The sequence below is a fragment of the Cydia strobilella genome, chromosome 7, assembly GCF_947568885.1.
Source record: "Cydia strobilella chromosome 7, ilCydStro3.1, whole genome shotgun sequence".
In the NCBI taxonomy this organism is placed as follows: domain Eukaryota; kingdom Metazoa; phylum Arthropoda; class Insecta; order Lepidoptera; family Tortricidae; genus Cydia; species Cydia strobilella.
This window is the reverse complement of record NC_086047.1, coordinates 313,722-335,286: the sequence shown is the minus strand read 5'-3', so window position 1 is coordinate 335,286 and position 21,565 is coordinate 313,722. Positions and strand designations below refer to the sequence as shown.

At 36.6% G+C, this 21,565-nt stretch overlaps 2 protein-coding genes across 2 annotated transcripts in view; one reads left to right on the top strand and one right to left on the bottom strand.

The window, feature by feature from the left end:
• LOC134742921 (uncharacterized) overlaps positions 1–9,646 on the bottom strand; it is a 56,539-nt gene extending 46,893 nt beyond the window's left edge. The window contains exon 1 of the mRNA XM_063676129.1: positions 9,441–9,646. The gene's annotated coding sequence lies outside the window, so the exon portion shown is untranslated. The remainder of the gene's footprint in view (positions 1–9,440) is intronic.
• Positions 9,647–17,291: 7,645 nt separating this feature from the next.
• The window catches only part of LOC134742871 (serine/arginine repetitive matrix protein 2), a 66,556-nt gene continuing 62,282 nt past the window's right edge, over positions 17,292–21,565 (top strand). Inside the window, exon 1 of the mRNA XM_063676059.1 lies at positions 17,292–17,527. The gene's annotated coding sequence lies outside the window, so the exon portion shown is untranslated. The remainder of the gene's footprint in view (positions 17,528–21,565) is intronic.

Genomic DNA, 21,565 nt, shown 5'->3' with positions numbered 1-21,565 from the left:
TCTGACAAGTTTTTTGTGCATTTTAAGTACTTTTTGATAACTATACTCGATGTGTAAATGTAACACACAAGGTGGTGTTCTATCGAGCTAAAAATAGCATAATCTTAATTTATATAGTAAAGTTGCCTTCAATCTTAATTCGAGGCAATAGAGGTGTAAATTTTATTAGTGAAACTGGAACTAGGTAAACTGAAAATGAGTCTTTTGAAAGAATCTTATTCCTCGTTTTCCGTGGTGTCTGTACCCTAAACCTAGTCTTGGTGAGCAGTGTCCACGCAATCTTCTAGAAATATAGTTATTTGTTATACAAGGGTGCAAAGTTGTATTTTACCCGCGAGTGTTTCAACACACGAGAAGTAAAATATATTTGCGCCCGTGTGTAACACAAAACTTTTCACCTCACTATAGCGAGGAAAGTGCAACATCCACAGGCGTTAGATCATCTTCATCACTGGAATCACTCATTTCTTTACGATAACAGAAAACTGTGGAAGTTGTGTATTTTTACGCGAGTCGGTGAGAAAAGGTTTTAAGTAAAAAATTTGTTGACGTTGTTGACATTTCTGACGTATGAAATGTCAACGATGCGTTTTGAAATTGCATCGACTCAACTTGTGCGTTCAGAATTATATTTAACATCATTATAAAAAAACAAACGTTTTTTATGGAATTTTAAGGTTTATGACCTAAAATCATTAAATAAAGCTAACCTTGGTATTTTTAAATTAGATTCTCAAATCATTAAATAAACGATTTACGTTTTGTTATCTGTCAAGCTACTTAAACACGCTCCATCCAAGGTCAAATTACTTTCCCCACTAGTGGATAAAACGCGTTTTTCCCCGCTTGTATTGAAGGATAAAAGACAACTTTCCGAGCTAGTGAGGGGAAAAGTATATTATACTCACTTATTACCAAGATGGAATTTTCATTTAATTTTCTTTATTTAGGATTACCAACAGATAATACATCTTACATGCTCTTAAATCTATATAACAATCATCACTGATGCTTATCTAATTATAGGTAACCACAACTTATATAAGTGTTTTGTACCTGTGAACAATGGTAAACATGCAGTAAACTTATGGTTATATGAAATTAGTACATTACATTAACTAATACTAGTACTTGACAGCTGAAATGATGTTAAATGACAATTCATCATCATCATATACTTAAGAGTAAGTCTCTTGTCGGTGGAGCAATTTCCATGTTTCGCGGTCCTCTGCCTTCTCTTTGACAGCCTGATACGACACGACGTTGAGTTTTTCCTTTATTTGATGCATGTACGCTCTCCTTGGTCTTCCCTCCTTCCTCTTTGCTTTGTGTTAAATGACAATTATTAACTACTTATATACAAATATTTCCATATTATATATATTGAATGCTTAGTATTTCGCAACCTCTTTTTGTAACGTTCAAAAAACAGTACACTGGCATGTAAATATGGTTTCAGAAAGCTCATTAGGGTGTGAAGTATTGCTTTCGTTGTTATTATGCAAATCTGGCTCGGTTCTGGCAGCTTTCTTTGCTCACCTACCGTGAGAAATCGTATCGGAGACGGTCAGAGGTGTTGGTCCAATCGCTAGAGCGAAAGAGTTTAACGCCGGGAAGAACCGGTGCCTAGCCAAGTTGACAATCGTTTGTGCTACGATAACGAAACGCTTTGTGTCTCTCTATCACTCTTCCATATTAGTGCGACAGTGACAGTTGCGTTTCGTTCGCTACGGAGCGTAAACAATTGGCATATTGGGAACGCAGTACGCACAGAGAAGTGTACAAGAAGCGTGTCTTTTAATAGCGTTTAACATTTAAATAAATAACCGTTACAAAAAAACGATTTCATAAAACGGTCTACTATTTTATAATTTTATGGTTTTCATATGAGCTCCCATGAGCCGTGGCAAAATGCCGGGATAACGCGGGGAAGATGGTGATAATGGTTTTCATATGAGCAATTTCACTTCACCAAATGTGGAAGAAAGCAAATGCACGAAATCGGATCTCTATTGTTTCCCATAAAGTTTTAAGTCATCATGTAGGATTGATTGTCCATTCGTTAGTCATAATTTGGTTTTTCTCAGAAACGCGTAACTTTTCAGGATTGCCATAAACCTAACCTAACCTATCTATAGGATAACCTTACGAAAATCCTGAAAAGTTAACGGTTTCAGAATTATGACTAATGATAATCTGGCAATCATTACATTATGACTTTCAATAATTATGTCAAACAAAGGGACCCCGCACGAAATACATAATCCGCATATACACCTTAAGATGTGCCTGTAGTACCTACCTATTTGACAAAAAAATTGGGCATCCCATCAATACTTAGAAGTCTGTTCAAAATTGCTCCACGGGAATTCTACCGGCGCGAGCGCCTCCATATCGAAGCGCCTTTTTACTAATTCAGTAACGTAAATGTTCTATAAGTATTTTCATATAGTTTAGTTATCTACACGTTCAGTCATTCTGTCTATCTTTTGAAACTACGAATAAATTATGTATCTAGAATAACTCCATATACGTTTTAAACTATAGTTGCCGCTCGCTAATTTAAAACTCGTTAAATAAATAGACAGTGTAGAGATGAATGATGTAACGCACTAATGTACTTAACTAATTGTTTATTGTTTATGTAGCCATCAACAGTTAGTTCAGCTGAGCATGAAGTGGCATGGATCTGCTGGAATTAGGCCGTGTATTGAATCCGAGTCTATTTTAATTTGTCACGCGAGAGTCGAGGTAACGGGGACCAACGTAAGTTTCGTATGCAATTACTTTACTCATGTATTATAATAATAATTTAATAATATAATAAATTTAGCATCTGTATAGGTACAAGGTTTCAAAGTATTGTAGGTATAAGCAAAGATAGATATAACTCCGTAATAGATGGATACAGTCTAAGGAAAAAACGTGCCTCGATAATCAAGAAAATTTGATTCTCGTTCAGAGGGCGCTACTAGCTTTAGCCAACTGTCGTATAGATGGCGTTGACGGTTTCGTTTGTTATTTAACAATTTTAACGCATATCAGTGAAAGAACATGGGTCAAAATCATAAAAATAATTAATGCAAATAAAAAAAAAACATTTATCTATATTTAAATACATTTTATCGTATTTTTATAAATCTTAATTTTTAGTTTTAAAGTGTGTCGACAGATGGCAGTGAATTTACTGGGGTTACAAAATTTACTATGACAGTACCGCTCTAGAATAAGTTACTCTATGGTATAAGGTTTCAGAGCAATCTAGCTAGTCATTTTAGAGTGTCAGCGGAACTACGTTTGTATGGAGAACCGAGCTTGCTGGGGACCCTTAAAATAATGTATCAACATTTTCATAATTTTTAAATTCGTTAAACATTTCTTTCAATAATTTCTATGCAGATTGTTAATTTTAGATTTGCGATTTTCTAGCTACTCAATATATGTAATGTAAAGTTAGTGATTAAATTTACTGCTTATAATGTAAGCAAGAATTGGTTTGTGTAAATACTGTAGATAGGTTAGATTAGGTTTGTTTTATGGCAATCTTGAAAAGTTACGCGTTTCTAATTATATATGACTAACGAAAATGCGGACAAACATTACATATGACTTAAAACTTTATGGGAAATAATAGAGACCCAATCCGAGACAGTGATCTGTGTGGCGTACTTTCACTACGCATCTCGACCTCGGCTCCGTTTGGGTTTGGGCCTCAGTGAAAGCGACGATACAATGGCCTTTGACCCTATAGTGGAGTTATGGAGACCCAGTAATGGACGTTTCGATTTGTGGTTGCTTCTGTCAGTTCTGTCCAAACCGCAAATAGCTATTCATGACAATGCTTACTGATGACTTTTGAAATTACATGCGGTCCGGTAGACCTGTACAGTTAACACCAAATATATAGTGTGGAAAAAATTATGGAACCTGGAGGAAAAAGTACCTTAATCTTAAGCACAGAATAAGTAATAGTATTATCAAACTTAAGTTAGCTCATTTTACAGGAAACATTCTTAATTTTATTTTTAAAACGAAACAAAACTGCATTCAAAGGTTTTTTAATTCGCTTCCGTCGCCCGGGAATCGAAACGACAAAAAATTCAAAAAAATACTAAATAAGTGTTCGATTTTATGGATATTTTGTACGACAGACGAGTGAGACCCTAATGTTTCTTGGAGAAATATCGACTGTATCGACTAGTGGAATAAAATAATAAGTTTTTATTTTTATTTTTCGTCGGTTCGATTAAGCGATACAAGCGAATAAAAAAAACTGTGAATGCAGTTTTGTTTCTTTTTAAAAATAATAGTACATTTCGATGCTGGTGCGGAAAGTATGTTATTATATACTTCACGAGTACCGTGATATAAAACTAAAACATATTCGGCGATCGCAATTAATACAGAATTATCTAAAACCGCATTTACTGCAACGTAATACCTACTTACCTGCAGTTTTCTATTTTGATGATTTATTTATAAGCAGAATCGCGGTGATGTATGCTTTACTTCGCTTCGGTAATTCTTACATAATTGTCCGGGTCTCGTAATTCGTAACGTATTAACTATTAACGCTACCGGTTTAGTATTTAATGGTATTTATCACTTTTCACTTTTCTTCCGAATAAGGGCCGACACAGACGGACTGCAACCCGACTGCAATTTGTAAGGGAACTGCACGACGACGATAAGGATCGATAAGTTTTAACAGCTCTACAACGAAATTTTGAAATGAGTCCATAATAAATTGTGACGTTTTCAAGCAAAAAGTACCACATTGTCGCTTACTATAAGGGCGAAAATTGCTTGTATCCTTATACGAATAACCTGCCACAGCATCCTTATGGCAAGCGACAATGTGGTACCTTTTGCTTGAAAACGACATAATTATTTATTTAAAATGTGCAGGATGCATCACTAAGTAGCGGAGGAAGCAGGAATCCTGTAGTGTAAATTATACTGAAGATCCCTCAAGACATACATTGGATGGTAAAAAAATAAGTGCATTCCCATTGCCAGGGAGGTTTTGGGATTATACTGAGCAAGTTTTACTATGGGACCAACCACGAAAGCGCGAAAAAAAATTTACCGTCCCATAGAAAATGGACCAGCCAAAATTTATGAAACAGGATTTTGTATCAAATTTTTTTTCGCGTTTTCGGGGTTGGTAAAATTTGCTCGGTATAATCCCAAATACTCCCTGGCAACGTGAATGCACTTATTTTTTTGCCACCGTATGTATATTGACTACAGCTAATGCCTCTTTATTTGATTGATTAATTATAAGAGTCAGTAAAACTTTTAAAAATTTGTTTGGAATTTGTTTTTCTCGCGTATCTTATCTTATAATAATCAAAATATCATAAAAAATCAATCAATCATATTTTTCGTTAATAAACACCTTATTTTATAAAGATGTTTGCATAATGTCAATTTAATATCCAGAGAGGAAAATGGGGACTACGCTTGTATGAGGAACCGGTCGTCCCCTTTTCTCTTTACTAAAAATTTAAACCTTGTTCCCAAGACATAAGGTTCACGGTGAGTGCAGAGTTATTACTTATTTCAATACGTACCAATTCCAATCAGGGGCACTCCGTCAACCGTTACCTCGACTGCACTTTCGTAAAACTTTAGCCTGCTTAGCAAATATATCACGTGTCGATATATACAGCGTTTCATCATCGGTCTAGCGATTTTATTGTTTAACCGTTCTCGCAATGCGCGAGCGCAGGCATTCCAATGAGCCTTTAATGCTGGGTCCACATATGCAGGGGGTAGCTAGAGGATATGGCGCCCGGAGCAGTCACCAAATTTGCGCCCCCTGACGACTGACAAAAGTTTCCCTGCTGCTGCCTTTTGCCCATTTTGACGCCCCCCCTTGGATGGCGCCCGGGGCACTTGCCCCCTCTGCCCCCCCTAGCCTGCAGATCCGCACATCTCTCCGGTTTGTGGTATAGCGTTATAGACGTATAGGTATCGGCCGGAGAGATGAGGAGAATGATTACACACACAACACAGTACTAATCGCAAAAGCAGTACAGGACGAATGAACGAGTGAACAAAAAATAAAAAAAAGCCTGGAAGGAACTTTTTGATCCATCTTGTAGTTGTCGGTTCAACTTGCAGTCGGTATGAAAAAAAAATACTTATTTCATACCGTCATTTCATAATTTTGTTGCTGTATGCGTGACTGCCCTACATAGCGATAGCGATGAGCCGGTTGCACACCGGAGCGGCCTGCAGTGCTAGAAACCGCCATAAAGCTGTGTCCACATGAGCGCTACGTGTTAGTGTTTGTATATCGACCATTAATGTATCTCAAAATACTTTTAAAGAACCGCGTATATAGAACTGAGAAACCGTACAAATTATAATATTTGAACTACTATTAATATTTCAAATACTACTATTTTAAACTAATAACAGTAATAACACGTAAACATCGTGATATATGTTATCTAATGTAAAAGTAAAACGCAATACTTAACACTTTCAATGCCAAGGCCCCCAATTTGTATACAAAGTGAACCCGCAGCGCAGTGAAAGTGTCAAAAGAAACCTCTAACGCATTATCACCTATGTACCTTTCAACTATGTTCGCTTTATGAAGTAAAAATAGTTTAACGTAGAAATAAACCCATTAAAATCAAGTTCCCTGTTAGAGTTTTGAATGATTCACGGTTAGTTTCACTAGACTTATATTGACCGGGATATAGACCGTGATTACCTTTTGTATTATTTGTGAGCTCCCGATATTTCGACGCAGTTACATGCATCATGTTCACGGGATATCGGGAGCTCACAAATAATACAAAAGGTAATCACGGTCTATATCCCGGTCAATATAAGTCAAGTTCCCTGTTGTTTATTTTTACCCATTCTTGGATATCTCTAGAAAGAACTAGTGCGCTGGAGCGACACAAGCGAAGATACCCGTTCGAATCAACGGTCAGCAAATGAAGTAGCCAGAATCCATGGAGGACATTTGCACACGGTCACGGTATTTCGACAGAGGAAATGACTAATAAGATTTAAAGTCTCCGTATCCGTATTTACGATGTGACAATCAATTCCGTTCGTAAAACGATTGAATAATCGATGCAACACAAACGCACCTGTAGCAACGCAATGTAGACCTAACTTAATATAGACACAAACCAAACTGATGACCGGGGTCATATCTCTCTACCTACGACCGACCGCGCGAGTGTGCATGAGAAGTTTAACGACCCGTTTACTATAGTACCAAAGGAATCTGTGACATGGGACAGAATGCCCTAAAAAGTTGGCATGCAGGGAAGTAGGGCGGCCCGTGCCGTGCCGTGGGAGGCATTGCGACTGTCGATTGTTTCTACGAGGCACGAAAGAAATAAAGGCCATTCGGCTGCCGTGTATCGGTTACAGACTAGCAGTAAATACCATCCAACTGTAACCATTCGTAAACCTTATTCAAAATACATAAAGTCCACGAAAGATTAATTAATAATGTTGCATTAGTCGGTACATTCACTGCAATACCAAGACACGCTAAAGGCAATACTAGTAGAGTCGTTTTTCAAGTTTTCGAGCTGTACAATTTAACAGTCTGATTTATACCTTATTCATGTGCCTCAGTTTTTGCTGGTGATTGTTTCATTGTACTTTCCGAGGTAATCGTGTTTTCTGAAATAATTGAGCTCGATTTGTGTCGCACCGTGAGACGAAAGATATCCTCAAGCTTTTTAAAGACACATTTTTTGTTTGTACTCGTTTCGAAGAGTTTTACGTGATGTTATACGTATATTATTATTATTATTTGTAATGCAGGCAGGCAGTTTAAACAACTGATAATGCCTGTATCCAGAGTCATAAACCGAGTTCTCAGTGTTGAGTAGAATTTGCTTTGTAAAGCAAATATATACGGTTACGGTATCAGTCTGATACAGAATTTACTATACGATACGATACGATTTAGTTTTAAGCTTCCGTGGCCTGTACACGTCTAAACTAAAGTAAATATGAAAACCAAGCAGCCTCAGATAAAAAAGGAGAGTCTGGGGTAGATACAGTCGGAGACATTCCCTGTGAACCAATTCAGAAATTTATTGAAAAACCTCTAGTCTATCCTTACGAGCGAGCTAAACTCCGCCTCCCAAAGAGATAACCAATTACGATGCATTTAGGATTATTTATGTATTAAATATATTAATAACGGGTCACTCACGTGTTTTAAGTCGAAAACGCTCGACATGTTTCACTCCGTACCGAGGAGCGTCATCAGGAGCTTGCGTCGACGGTGACGGACCGGCGCAGACTCCTCGTCGGCGGACTCGGTCGTTATTAATATATTTAATATGTCTGTGTCTCACGGAAGATTCTTTATGTGTTAATAATGAAAACGGTAAAACAGGTAATGACACAAACAATAGATATAAGGACAGTTTATTAGCTGTTGTTGTTTAGGCTAAGCTTCGCCTCCTTATAAAGATAACCAATTACTCCAATTAGGATGCATTTTGGATTCCTTCTTAGTTTGCAAATGCCGCCCGTCACAAAGACAATGCACGGCAATAAGCATTACCTGAGCTAACCTTTTTCTTACAACACCCACATTTATAAGTGCCATGCTATTGGTCATCACTTTTATCATATCGCCTGACCGTCTGCAAGACGTTTAAACGATTTTTGCCCTTTATATGGTTCAACTGGAATATTCCCGATTGTACAGTCAAGGGCATAAATATATATACATTCCCAAAGTTTAAAAAATATGTGTACGCTCTTACACCTTAGACAATAAAGTCGTGTTCACATATTTTCGAGCCATTTGTCTGTCTCGATATTTTTGCCTTCGACTGTACAATCGACGGCCGACGTAAAATATATGTTCACATTTTTCGGTGCAATTTTAAGATGCTAATATGAATTAAGTACATTATCTTCGACGTTGACTGGTTTTGGCAAAAATGTTGAAAGTATAACGTATATTCTGAAACGGAGGTTCCAAACAGCCCCTCGTTATTTGTCATAAATGCGTAAATAATTTAATTTTTGACCGGAAAATGTTAAGTTCCCATATCTATACCGCTAGCAATCTTCTACGTACGTTGGTAATACCTACCTAAGATACAAAACCTGATATACAACTTGTTGTTCGAGAAAGGTTATCCAGTGCGGCATAACTTACTACCTTCATCATCCTTATGGCTTAATTAGTTTACTTAGCGTCTTAAACAGAGAATAATAGAACCACGAAAATATATATGACTATGATATGACGAAATAAAAATAAAAACAAATTTTGTTACTCACAAAAAGAGCAATAAACAAAACATCACCTAATACATACTTGAAGGAATTACTAATTCCTTCAAGATTACATATAACAACAACAACTGCAATAAATTTTAGCTAATTAAACAAAATAAATAAGAAAGGTAAGTTTAAAATAGTCTTACAGTTATTCCAATGCCGTCCGCCGCTTCCCTGTTTCACTTCAACTTTCTACTTAAACAACACAACACAGTATTTTTATCAAAACCGTTTCACACGTAAATTGAACGAGATTCTCCGGTGCATTCACAAAACGCAGAGTCGAGAGACTTGAGTGCGCGCGCGCTTTTCCGCATCGGCGGTCCAACTGCGCTTGCGCGGCGCGGAGAAACTCTAGAGAAAAGGCAGTGTGTTCCATTAGCTACGAAGCGCCACGCACTCATGCGCACCCAGAATTATTTATAACCAGTCTTTTAACATCCGTAACAACTAAGATAGCGCATTTTATACTGGTTTACTTATTTTATTTAAATAGGTAAGCGATCAGAATGATGCTCAGCCCCCTCTGCAGCCGGTTACATCAATGCTCGTCACCGGTATACCACGTTAACTTTAGCAATGTCGCCACTTCCGCTTCGTAACGACGTAAACACTGACGCCAGTAATTGCCAAATTGTGCCGGTTTAAACTAGATGCAAGTCTCTGAGGTCCCCTGTTAGGTATAATGTATGTACCTAAGATTCATGTGTTACCGCCACGTTACCGCAGACACAAGACAAACTCCACAAACTTCACAGAACAAAAGACATCAACGAGCCTCTAGCCGTTAGGCCTGCACTTCGGTTTGGCGGGACTTAGGTACATTGTAAATAAACAACATTATTCAACAATCGTAAAAAAGTTGTATTAATTATAAGCAGAGTGAAAAACGATACTTTACTGAAAAGCACTCTATTAATGACGATTGCAAAATACTAAAAAAAAAAACACAATACGTAAAAGGAATGTCAATTCTTCTACTTATTTGTCAATTGACCATAGCCCATAGCTATGGGCCTCATTTTGCTAGCTTCACCTATCGATCAAATCGATTATCATAATTTAGAAACTGAATTCCTATTTTACCTTGACTATTCACTTAATTAAAATAGACGCGCGTAATGAATAACATAGCAGTTCTTTCTAAGAAAATAATTTAACGCAAAATGGACAAAAACTTCTATTGCCATTTAAAGTTTTTCAATCAGTTGTTTTCATTCAAGTTGCGTGCCTACACTTCCACAATGATATTTAAAATAAGTAATACTGTAACAACTAGTTTTATTTGATGCATCGAAAGTTGCGTTTTCGGTGCTACTCTATTTAGGTAAGTGACCATCATAGTAAAGAACCAGTGTGAAATTCATGAAATAAAACTATGAAATCGGATTTTATCCCGTATATTGAATTTATAATACATCCCTGAACGCTGTAAAGGGTTCCAAACGTCGTCGGGATGTATTATAAATTCAATATACGCGATATGATCCGATTTCATAGTTTTATTTTATGAGTAACTATCGCGGCAACCGAAGACAATATTAAGTGTGAAATTCTGCGCAGATTATAGGTACTTACCTACCTACAACTGGCTAACTAAAGTTACCTCATCCGGAATATTTTCGTTGTTTGTACAACCTGGTTGAATAACAGCATTAGCAGCCTAAACATGAGTTAGGTAAGGACTGCAATATTTCTTGCTGCTTCTGAATAGGAAGCGTATTTGGAGTTGAATAACGTTTACAGTTTTTACGGGTTATGTACTCAACGCTTGACTTCCCCCGTCAGTTTTAGTCGAAGAATTTACCAAATTACCTACGGAAATGTTTGGTATTTCATAGTTCAATTTATATTTTTCTTTATACGTACGTTGTTCTGGCGCTCTGATCTGGCCGCTTCGCGGGGCTCCTATTTCTGGGCGATTTGACGAACCTAACCTACCTACGCTTTTTTCTCCAAAGTGTACTTAATGTTTTCACGAACGTCACACTAAATCAATAGATTAGGTTAGGTTCGTTAGGTAGCTTCAGATGCCCGAAGGGCAAAAACCGCCCAGAAATAGGAGCCCCGCTTAGCGGGGCTCCGACTCAGGGTAAGAAGGAAATGTTCTCGGAAATATTCAGTTTCAAAGTACTGTTCATATATTATTATATTCTTTGGTACTGTCATTACATTAGGCTTTTTATACGTAGCTATTTTGAGCACTAGACATATTGACTTTAAAAAGTATTTCGAAAATGAGATCGTTCGATTAAAATTGTATTAGGACATGCATCTTTAGGAATTTCGTACATTAGACATTTTGATTTTCGATGTTCTGTCTTTAGGAATTTCGTACGTAGGATATTTGAATTTAGAAATTATGCTACCATTAACCGCTGCGTTACATTGCATTGCAACCGACACGGAGGCGGCAGTAACAGTATCTATATGACAGTATGTTCTCCACCTCCATTTTATTATGATGTCAGGCAAACGAGTAAACGTCGCCCAATGGACACCCGCAACATCAGAGGGATTGTAAGTGCGTTGCCGACCTTTAAGATGGGAGTACGCCTTTCTCTACGTCTCCTCTCATCTCCGCCTAATAGTGGAAATGGAAAGGCAGCCTTGGATACCGCTGTAAATTAAGACTGTAAATCACCGCACGGAGTGCATGATTACTTACTATAGATCTTAAACTTCTTAAAGAATACTTCACTCAGTATAGAGTACCTATATATATTCATTATTTAATTTTTATTTAATTTAATAAATTATGTGTCACAAGAGCTACATTTTATTTATAATCCTTTAAGAGTCCTGAATATATGATGGAAATAACTAGTTAGCACCAGTGTTAGAAGTTTTGAGTTTAGATTTGGTTTAGATTTTGTTATTCTATTGTTATGTCCGTAGCTTAGTTTTCCTGTATGGGTGGGCAACAATATCCCATATCCGCGTAACAATATCCCATGTGAGCGCCATAAGTACTTGACGTAGCACTTGTCATGAACACTTGACTTAGCACTTAGCACTCTAGGACTTTACCATTTAAATTAGGCTAACAAAATGAGTAAAGCAGGCAAACAGAGCCTCGCGTCCAATTCGCAGACTTGCATGATTGCGCAATAACTTTCACCGGCTGCTAGGCGCTAACCACTCCGCAAATACAGTGTTACGTACGCAGTTATTGGCTCGAGCTAACTGGAACTCCTGCAGTCACAAAGAAGACAACTGATCCAGCGCTGAGCATATTAGATAGATAAAATAATCTTTATTGGCACACAGTAAAGATACATGCGAGGATCAAATTGATAGTTAGACCAAGCTCACTTGGTAGTGATTTTGATAGTCCAGACTGTGCGAGTGTTATTTTAAACGTCAAACCTATGGATGGTATAGAAAGGATCGCAATCTCTTATGGCAGAATTGTTGTAAAAGTGACCGCGTTAAGCTTTAAATAATAGTTCTTAATCTCTCCGGTGGCGCTAGTTAGGCTCTGGGACATGAGTATAATATGAACCATATAAGGCAACAAATAACCCTACCAAATTACGTAGGTTGTTTTTGGTAGTATTTCGGTGTATGGTGGCGCCGCCTAATTACTGTTTTTTGATGGACACTTTTCATACATAGAGATTTGGCTCCTTTATACAGTCTCCATGGTCAAACCTATGAAATTATGACGTCTAAATAACACTTGCACAGCCTGGGCTATCTAAAACGCTGCCAACTTAGTTGGTCTCTAGCTTTTACTGTCCTTGGTTTGATCCGAAATGACAGCGACACCGTGTATTTAATAGTTTAGGGATCATCAATTAATCACGTCACACGTTTAGGGGTTGGGAGGGGGTGGTGAAAATGTGTGTTGAAGAGGACGTACAATTTTGTGCCCGTTGGTTGCTGTTGAGGTCGGTGGCTGAAGGCTTGAAATTGTAATGTCCACTTCAAAAAACACCCTGTATGTTGGATATAAAAGCGACCGTATGTCGTACAGACTACAGATCAGGCTGCTGATACCTATTCATTGTTTGTGCAATTGTTGTATAAGTACGATTAAATCTAATTACCTATGCTAAAAAAGTGGCAAACTCAGAAAGTGACGTCCTCACAGAATAGCTACCTAACTCGAAAGTGTCCTCCTAAAAAAGTGACCTACTCCGCCTAAAGGGTTTTGTTGGACACAAACATGTATTTTTTTAAATTCAAAATAAACAATAGTAACTAAAATTAAAAAGATAAAATTCGCGTACAGCTTAGCAAAAAAGAGTAGAAAATAATAGGGGCGCCACTGTCTATGTAAAACGTTTTGAATATGGCAACTATTGAGTCACTTTGACGCATAGACCTAGCATTACATAGACCAGCTATACGCGTGCGCCCGTAAGGGATAGACATAGATGACGTCATAAACGTGGGGATACCATATTCGTAAAAATTACCCCAATATTTGATATCACGTTGGGGCGATTACCCTGGAGGCAAAGTTAGCTTGTTTGACGGTATTAAAAAATTGTTAAATAAAATGTCAATGGGCCGTTCTTTTTAGGCGTATAAACAATGAAATACCTCCTATAATTCGCGCAGGTGGTACAAAACTAAACATGTTTAGTAAATAAAACGTAAAATAAAATGTATTATGGGTTTTAATTTAAAGAAATCACAAATCGCAATCACACCAATTAATGTACACCACATTTAATCTTCACAACATTTGTTTATTTATTTTTTGGAATTAGAAGTACGAAAAAACTTTGAGGTCAAAATTACCCATAAAATTATGATATTTTCATCTGGTATCCCTAACATGATTGTTATGCAGCTAAATTAGAAGAAGTTTAAAAATGGCTGACCTCAGACTCCTACCTACCTACGTAATTTGGGCGGATAATTTTACAAATAATGTTTTGTTAATTTGCGTAAATAATTGTGATATTTTTATTGAAATCGTTTGATTCTACATTGCTTTGAGTGTAACGTAATTTTACGATGTTATTCTCACATAGTGCGTTAAGAGGAAGGTGTAAAATACCGTACTTACGTGTGAAAGGTTATGATCTCATATTTTTGCTCAGAGCGGCTTTTACAGCCGATTACAGAACAATTCACCAGTATTTTATCAAAGTTCAAGCATTCAAAACGCTAACCATTACTATATTTCATAAGAGAAAGCACTATTTCATACAAAACAACGATAATTAAACAAGCAACGAACAAACATGACATGTCACGTACTTATTTGTTTGCCACAACCTCGGTTGTGGCAGCGGTGGAAAAGTGAAACTATGACAAGGACAAACAATAACAGCGCTTTCTCTGCTACTCCTACTGAAAGATACATAAGACTATCCCGTTCGGTCATTTTCCCCCACTCCTCATGACCGATCCAGTTATACTAGATTCATGCTTTGACGTCTCTTTTGTATTAGTCTAACCCGTTCGTATAAAAATACCGCAAATCGATGTACAGGTTAGCCGTTTGGCACACACATACTAGAGGTCAAAACAAATTTTTTGACCCGCAGTTTCTAAAAAAATTTCGCTGGGGGGGAGTGGTAAAACATTTTTTTTTGTATGGAAAAAAAAATATGTACCGTATCTGCAGTATAGTTCCATAAGTCTCGTGTAATAGGTATTGAAGTAGAACTGTGTCATTTTGTAAAATAAAAAAAAAAAAAATGTTAATGATATTATTTTCAAAATTGTTTACTTGGGGTTAGACATGAGGATATCATGTATCATTTGTGGTATATTGTACAAAAAAAAATCAGCCATATCGTGTCTGGAGGAGCCCAAACTTGGTATGTTTCGAAAATTCTTTTTGTTTTAATTTAAAAAAATGCCCGAAATGTAATGATGTGATATATTTATAGAATCGCCTCAAAAAGCCCTATCGTATGATACTACACACGATAGGTTTTGGAATTTTTTTTTATTTCCATACAAAAAAAAAATTTTTACCACCCCCAGCGAAATTTTTTTAGGAACTGTGGGTCAAAAAATTTGTTTTGACCTCTAGTATGCGTGTGCCAAACGGCTAACCTGTACATCGAATTGCGGTATTCCTTTGAAATTGGGGTCAAGCGGCTTCCGCTATATGAAAACAGTAAATGTTGCCAGTGATAAAAAAATTAGTTCCATTACTACTATTTTTTGCCAAGCTGTAGGCAGTGCGCAGTGCGTTTCGCATTCCCACTGACAACGAATTATTGAAAGCGTTAAGAGTATGGATGGTATAGAAAGGATCGTAATCTCTTATGGCAGAATTGTTGTAAAACTGACCGCGTTAAGCTTTAAATAATAGTTCCTAATCTTTCCGGTGGCGCTAGTTAGGCTCTGGGACATGAGTATAACATGAACCATATAAGGCAACAAATAACCCGACCAAATTACGTAGGTTGTTTTTGATAGTATTTCGGTGTATGGTGGCGCCGCCTAATTACTGTTTTTTGATGGACACTTTTCATACATAGAGATTTGGCTCCTTTATATAGTCTCCATGGTTAAGAGTTTCACTGCTGCGTAATGTTTACGACAAACGAGGTTATAAATGCCGATACCGATGCTGGCATGCGATGTCGTGGTTTATCATTATAAGAGACCGTTAAACAGGAAAGACTATCAAGGTAGCATACGTAATTTTTGAGTTGTTGGATTAATAACTTTCTTTCAATGAATTATATTTCAAATTTAAATTTATTTATTTTATTTTACGTTTCATTTCACGGCATCTTGTACTACCTAAGCCCTAAGGATGGCTAATCGGGGATTGGAATGTACAGATAACTTTTTCGCATTAAAGCACATTTTAAACTATATATAGCCGCCCACAAATCAAAACTTGCCTGCTACAAATGTAAAGCCTGACCAGGAATATAATATGATCACGCGCCATGTTGCGGAATTTCACTGGAACTAATTTTTTCATACTATACTGAACGGTCGCCCTATACATGAAAATAACAGCGCCCTCTTGACAATGATCATGTATGGCTCTGGTCTGGCTTTACATAATTTTGATTTGTCAAAATAAATATTTAAAAATACTTCGATTGAAATGCCTTTTTACTTTTTAGGCCTCGAGGCGTGTATGGGTTAAAAACGGATGAAGTCTGATAACTGACGGTTTGATATATGGAACCGGCCCGGTTGTATAATGGGAATAAAGTGCTTTCAATAATTACGTTGGGCACATGGTTTAGATAGTTGAAACGGCAGTAGTATTAGTATAACCAAAACACCTAGCTAGATGTATGTTTGTATGGTCAGGACTGAAAATATCGATACAAAAAAGTGCCAAAAATATGTATTCACGACCTTATTGTCCATATATAGGTAGTGTATAAATTGTATAATACATATTTTTGGCACTTTGTCCGTATCGATATTTTTCGCGTCACAAATTTTTGTATACTTTTTCCTCAACACGATACACGTACTTTTTGTTACACCTTGTATAGAAGCTGCGGGTCTAATAACAGAAAGTAAAAGGATACGGGTTGAAAGAAATGACGTCAACCGGATTTCGGACAGGTCAACGTAACGAGTCCATTCAACACGATTTTACAATCTCTGAATAACGGAACATGTAATGTTGGTGTTAAGTATTTTTTGGCCCATGTTCTTTCACTGATATGCGTTAAAATGGTTAAATAACAAACGAAACCGTCAACGCCATCTATGCGACAGTAAGCCAAAGCTAGTAGCGCCCTCTGAACGAGAATCAAATTTTCATGATTTTCGAGGCACGTTTTTTCCTTAGACTGTATCCATCTATTACGGAGTTATATCTATCTTTGCCCTAAGTGTAGCAAATCATGTCACTAGTGACATCTATTATTTTTAGACTTTGTTTCTACGTACAGCGACATCTATCAGCAAATCTCTTAGTTAAGCGGCAACTAAACTGTCATGCAGAAAATTTAACAAGTTTCTAAATCAGGTCAATAGATGGCGTGGAGTACCAGATTCAAGATAAATGTTTTCTAAAAATAACGCCAGAGTTCGTTTTAGCGCTATAATTAGAAGACATATGACAAAAAAGATGGCAGCGATTGCCGACCGCTGTCCTTCGGATATATTGCAAAAATGGCGCATTATCTGATATTTTCACAAGATTTTATAATAATAAGTGAACATTTGTGCAGTGCTACATTGTGATGGTGTGTTGTTTTACATGAATGACAGTGTTAACCGTGTGTAAACAGGACTGCGACTCTCATCTGGATATTGGATTACACATAAAATCAAGGTATTTATCGAATTTACGCTCTATTTATCTATTCTTATATGATAACCTCTTCGCAAATTCATATTTTATATTTGTCCAATATAGACGAATGGATAGTGATTGAATATTACATAAGAATGACAAAATTCCAGGACTTGGTAACTTTCTTGCTAGTGTGATTTTCATGAGGTGGCCTTATTTTGGTGTCGTATGTTTATTAATAAGTGTAAAGTTCTGGGAAGTACAGTACGTGCTTAATTCTCTCGTCGGGTTTATTGGAAGTCGTGGGGCTCAGTTTCTTATTTATAAGGTGGATGTATGACATCAGCTCAACGTGGTGCTATTGCATGAATCATTTACGATTCAATAACATATTCGTTTCAATTTACTTTAATTTAAACTGTTTCTAATATGAAACGAATTGGAAAATACACAACATATTGGCTTTTTGTACTTAAATCAATCTTTAAATTCTATTATAAATCAAAACATATTACTTTTTATTTATTTACAATTGTTATAGATCTTGTGTGTTAATAGATTAGATAGTGATGTAAACATTGATTATAATGTTGTTCTGATAACAACTTACAAGATTTATTTATCAGTTTGCTGATCAGACATTGAACTTTCAAGAAGATTAAAAAACCCAGATTGGGAGCTGATATCACGAATAGCTTCTCCTGTATAGATTAACATTCTGTATAGAAAATTAATGGGATTATAATTATCTTTGCATGTTTTTTAAGTTGAGTTCGTAAATTAATTAAGAATTGCATACTCAAAATGGTTGAAGTTGAAACCAATTGCATGAGGATTATGAACTACAATTAATGTACCCCGTGTTGTAATAAAACAACAATTTTTAATTTTTAGCACTTTTTAAAATTACTAAAACTGTCCAAATCATACAATAGTTAGATAAAGTTTGCTTATCCTGAGACACGGACTTTTTGTTTTTCTCTAATAATTATTCTAATTCTTAAATGAAAACTATGTTTACTATAAAAGTAAAAAACATATACCTAACTTGAAACTATAAGGACCACCTTTGAGGCTGTTTTTCACCAGAAATGTGTGAGAAAAAAAAAAAAGTATACGTAGCGAAGGGTCGTGTTTATAACCTATAGAATCAGTTAATTCACTTATCTTGGCTTCGCACAGTTCTAGTGGACAATATTCTATTGTTTCTTCACAAACACATCCATAAAATCTCTGGTGGAAACACGCAGCCTAAAGGAAAACCTATAAGGTCAATATGGGTATGTGTGGGTGCGGGATAAGTGTGCCTGGAATTTTTGGCAAATGTATGAACTCTAATTGAATACTACATTTCATCTAAATTGGTTCAGTGGCTTAAACATGAAGAGGTAACAGATAGACTAAGTTGCTTAATTGCATTAAATTTATATTATAAAGAAATTATGGCCACAGAATAAATAATAGTACTACCATACAGAAAGGAAACTTCTTACAAAACTGAAGTTTGACAGCGTTTCAGGGTCGAATCATGCTGTCCCTTTCTAATATATGGCACTATCCCTCTCGGCTATTTAGGGTTGTCAAAATTCAAGTCATTATCTTATCTGTGGTTGTGCACACAAAGGGACGTCAAGTTGTGACAACCCTAATAATTACTCGGAGCAATGCTGAGCCGAACGGAGCCGAGTTTGCCCGAAGCGAGGAGTTTCACACCCCTGGTATGGCAAAATTACAAAATTGCCAAACAAATTGAACCTTAAATGTACTATTCATGGTGCCAACTTGCAAAGGCTGACTAAATGGTATGAAAATTTGTATACTGTAAATGTGTTCTGTTGGAACTACTAAGTCAATTTCGATGAATTAGGTGTCAAGCAATCATTTTTAGGGTTCCGTACCCAAAGGGTAAAAACGGAACCCTATTACTGAGTCCATCTGTCTGTCACCAGGCTGTATCTCATGAACGGTGATAGTTAGACAGTTGAAATTTTCACAGATGATGTATTTCTGTTGCCGCTATAACAACAAATACTAAAAACTACCAGTGAAGACGTGTCGTGCTCCGTGAAGACGGTCCTCGTAAATTGGACCGAAACATGTCGAGCTATTCGACTTAATAATATGTGAATGACCCGGTTTGAAATAATTTTATAAATACTAAAAAGTACGGAACTCTCGGTGGGCGAGTCCGACTCGCACTTGTCTGGTTTTTTATTTCGTAGTATTGTTACATTCAAGCCATCTATGGAAATTGTTTTCATTTGACTTATAATATTGCCTCCATGGTAAAAATGGGCATAGTAATTTTTTGCACCACAACAGAAAACAAAATTACTAAAAAGTACGGAACCCTCGGTGCGCGGGTCCGACTCGCACTTGGCCAGTTTTTTATTGTTAGCACTTGTTAAAATAACTTGCCTAAAACTGTCCAAATCATACAATAGTTAGATAAAGTTTGCTTATCCTGAGACACGGACTTTTTGTTTTTCTCTAATAATTATTCTAATTCTTAAATGAAAACTATGTTTATTATAAAAGTAAAAAACATATATCTAATTTGAAACTATAAGGACCACCTTTGAGGCTGTTTTTCACCAGAAATGTGTGAGAAAAAAAAAAAAAGAATACGTAGTGAAGGGTAGTGTTTATAACCTATAGAATCAGTTAATTCACTTATCTTGGCTTCGCACAGTTCTAGTGGACAATATTCTATTGTTTCTTCACAAACACATCCATAAAATCTCTGGTGGAAACACGCAGCCTAAAGGAAAACCTATAATGTCAATATGGGTATGTGTGGGTGCGTGATAAGTGTGCCTGGAATTTTTGGCAAATGTATGAACTCTAATTGAATACTACATTTCATTTAAATTGGTTCAGTGGCTTAAACATGAAGAAGTAACAGATAGACTAAGTTACTTAATTGCATTAAATTTATATTATAAAGAAATTATGGCCACAGAATAAATAATAGTACTACCATACAGAAAGGAAACTTCTTACAAAACTGAAGTTTGACAGCGTTTCAGGGTCGAATCATGCTGTCCCTTTCTAATATATGGCACTATCCCTCTCGGCTATTTAAGGTTGTCAAAATTCAAGTCATTATCTTATCTGTGGTTGTGCACGCAAAGGGACGTCAAGTTGTGACAACCCTAATAATTACTCGGAGCAATGCTGAGCCGAACAGAGCCGAGTTTGCCCGAAGCGAGGAGTTTCACACCCCTGGTAGGGCAAAATTACAAAATTGCCAAACAAATTGAACCTTAAATGTACTATTCATGGTGCCAACTTGCAAAGGCTGACTAAATGGTATGAAAATTTGTATACTGTAAATGTGTTCTGTTGTAACTACTAAGTCAATTTCGATAAATGAGGTGTCAAGCAATCATTTTTAGGGTTCTGTACCCAAAGGGTAAAAACGGGACCCTATTACTGAGACTCCGCTGTCCGTCTGTCTGTCTGTCACCAGGCTGTATCTCATGAACAGTGATAGTTAGACAGTTGAAATTTTCACAGATGACGTATTTCTGTTGCCGCTATAACAACAAATACTAAAAACTACCAGTGAAGACGTGTCGTGCTCCGTGAAGACGGTCCTCGTAAATTGGACCGAAACATGTCGAGCTATTCGACTAATAATACGTGAATGAACCGGTTTGAAATAATTTTATAAATACTAAAAAGTACGGAACTCTCGGTGGGCGAGTCCGACTCGCACTTGGCTGTTTTTTTATTTCGTAGTATTGTTACATTCGAGCCATCCTAGTTTATTTACCAAAAAAAAAAAAATATACATTGTTTTATTAACCTATGATCTCCACACTAGGCTAGGCCTGTCTTGTGGAGTCAGTTGAGACAATCTATGGAAATTGTTTTCATTTGACTTATAATATTGCCTCCATGGTAAAAATGGGCATAGTCAGGAAGTAAATAATGTCTTTATTGCACCACAAAAGAAAACAAAATTTAATAACAGATTTAGGTACAATGTAAATAAAGGTAGCAACAGGCGGCACAGAATAACTAATAGTACTACCCAGGCGGTCTTGGGTGTCATTTTGATATAATCTTCTT